Here is a 3156-nt window from a genome sequence, read left to right on the forward strand (position 1 = left end):
GTCTCCGGGATGGTTCACTCTGGAAACGCCTTTGGTCTCTACTGAGTTAGGTACATCAGCTTTTTGTTCCACAAATAAGGTGCAAGAAAACGATCTTCAAAATGTTGTTAAATTTGATGTTTTGATGCCGCTATGGGCAATTCATGAAGCTGATTTGAGGACCTTATAACTGATGAATGTTTATTTCTGCTTGCATTTTGTATTTATACTGGGGGGGGGGAATTATTAACGCAACATGCAACATTTCCTAAGATATTACTGAGTTAGAGTTCATATAAGAAAATCGGTAAATTGAAATAATTCATTAGGCCCTAATCTACCCGAACAATGTAATAGTCCGGTGGCCATTTGATTAATTGTTCAGCGGTCTTATGGCTTGGGGGTAGAAGCAGAGAAGTCTTTCCTCTGACACCGCCTAGTATATAGGTCCTGGATTGCAGGAAGCTTGGCCCCAGTGATGTACTGGGCCGTACGCACTACCCTCTGTCGTGCCTTACGGTCAGATCCCGAGCGATTACCATACCAGGCGGTGATGCAACCGGTCAGGATGCTCTCTGGTGCAGCTGTAGAACTTTTTGAGGATCTGGTGACCCATGCCAAATCTTTTCAGTCTACTGAGGGGGAAAAGGTTTGGTTGTGCCCTCTTCGTGACTGTCTTGGTGTGTTTGGACCATGATAGTTCATTGGTGATGTGGACACCAAGGAACTTGAAGCTCTCGACCCGCTCCACTACAGCCCCATTGATGTTAATGGGGGGCCTGTTCGACCCACCTTTTCCTGTAGTCCACGATCAGCTCCTTTGTCTTGCTCACATTGAGGGAGAGGTTGTCCTGGCACCACACTGCCAGTTCTCTGACCACCTCCCTATAGGCTGTCTCATCGTTGTCGGTGATCAGGCCTACCACTGTTGTCGTCAGCAAACTTGGTGGAGTTGTATTTGGCCAGGGAGTACAGGAGGGAACTAAGTACACACCCCATGAGGGGGCCCCAGTGTTGAGGATCAGCGTGGCAGACGTGTTGTTGCCTGCCCTTACCACCTGGGGGTGGCCCGTCAGTAAGTCCAGGATACAGTTGCAGAGGGAGGTGTTTAGCCCCAGGGTCATTAGCTTAGTGATGAGCTTCGTGGGCACTATGGTGTTGAACGCTGAGCTGTAGTCAATGAATGGCATTCTCACATAGGTGTTCCTTTTGTCCAGGTGGGAAAGGGCAGTGTGGAGTGCAATAGAGATTGCGTCATCTGTGGATCTGTTGGGGCGGTATGCAAACTGGAGTGGGTCTAGGGCAGTGGTTCCCAAACTTTTTATAGTCCCGTACCCTATCAAACATTCAACCTCCAGCTGCAGGGTCACTCTCAAATGTTGTTTTTTGCCATTATTGTAAGCCTGCCACACACTATACAGTACATTTTTTTAAAGAATGAGTGTGTTTTATTTTTTTTACAACCCGGCTTGTGGGAAGTGACAAATAGCTCTTATAGGACCAGGGCACAAGTAATAATATAACAATAATCAATCATTTCTTTATTTAACCATCTTACATATAAAACATGATTTGTTCATCAAACTGAATAACTCACCACAGGTTAATGAGAAGGGTGTTCTTGAGTGGATGCACATAACTCTGCAATGTTGGGTTGTATTGGAGAGTCTCAGTCTTAAATCATTTTCCACACAGTTTGTGCCTGTATTTAGTTTTCATGCTAGTGAGGGCTGAGAATCCACTCTCACATAGGTACGTGGTTGCAAAGGGCATCAGTGTCTTAACAGCTCGATTTGCCAAGGCAGGATACTCTGAGCGCAGCCCAATCCAGAAATCTAGCAGTGCCTTCTGATTTTAAATTCAATTTAACAGAACCACTTATTGCAATTTCGATGAGGCTCTCTTGTTCAGATATGGTAAGTGGACTGGAGGCAGGGCATGAAAGGGATAACGAATCCAGTTGTTTGCATCATCCGTTTCGGGAAAGTACCGGTGTAATTGCGCACCCAACTCACTCAGGTGCTTCGCTAAATCACATTTGACATTGTCCGTAAGCTTACAATGATGGAAAGACCTGTGTGTTGTCCTTGTTAATGCAGACAGAGAAGAGCTCCAACTTCTTAGCCTCAATTTTGTCCCGCACTTTGAATATAGTTGCGGAGAGTTCCTGTAATCCTAGATTCAGATCATTCAGGTGAGAAAAAACATCTCCCAGATAGGCCAGTCATGTGAGAAACTCGTCATCAGGCAAGCGGTCAGACAAGTGATTATGGTCAGTAAACTTTAAGCTCATCTCTCAAATAAACGTGTCAACACTTTGCCCCTTGATAACCAGCGCACTTCTGTATGTTGTAAAAGCGTTACATGGTCGCTGCCCATATCATTGCATAGTGCATAAAATACACAAGTTCATGCGCCTTACTTTAACTAAATTTAAAAAAAAATCTGTAGTGTCAAACGTATTTCAAGCTGTCAAGCTGTCAAGCATTCCCCCTTGTGTACCCAAGTGGCGTCGGGTGCAACTGCTTGCACGCGTGTTACCACGCCACTATGTCTCCCTGTCGTGGCTTTTGCGTCATCAGTACAGATACCAACATGAGCAGCAGCTATGTTTGGCTACATACGGACCGTTAGTGGAATTACCGCGAGAGTGCAGCGATTAATGTGATTGGATGTTAATTATTTGACTAGGCTACCTGTATTTGACATTTTGTTATTTCGCTGAACACTAGATGGTTTAATTTTATTTTTGGCAGTTAAACGAGGCTGCGAGGGGGAAAAAACTCACCCAAATGTAGAGCCCTGTTGGAAAATATAAATGTACTGTTTATTAATGTGAATCACATTTTAATACCTAGTCTACGGTATCCGGAAGGATGCTGTTGTGAGCCATGACCAGCCTTTCAAAGCACTAAATGGCACTTCATGGCTACTGTCTGTAATGCCTCTTCTTCGTTGAAAGTGTATTATGTTGGTAGGTTGTATTTATCGATGACAAGTCAGTATAGTAACATTATGATAATAAAGAATAACAGATGCTGTACACTGTTGTAATAATATAACATCACACTGCAGATGGAATGTAATGATAGCTGTCTTGTTTTGGTTTAAATCTATTTGCATTTGTTTTGCCTGACTTCTTTCCGTCAGAGGCCGGTAAAACATGCACAATGACAC

The sequence above is a fragment of the Salmo salar genome, chromosome ssa12 (assembly GCF_905237065.1).
Source record: "Salmo salar chromosome ssa12, Ssal_v3.1, whole genome shotgun sequence".
In the NCBI taxonomy this organism is placed as follows: domain Eukaryota; kingdom Metazoa; phylum Chordata; class Actinopteri; order Salmoniformes; family Salmonidae; genus Salmo; species Salmo salar.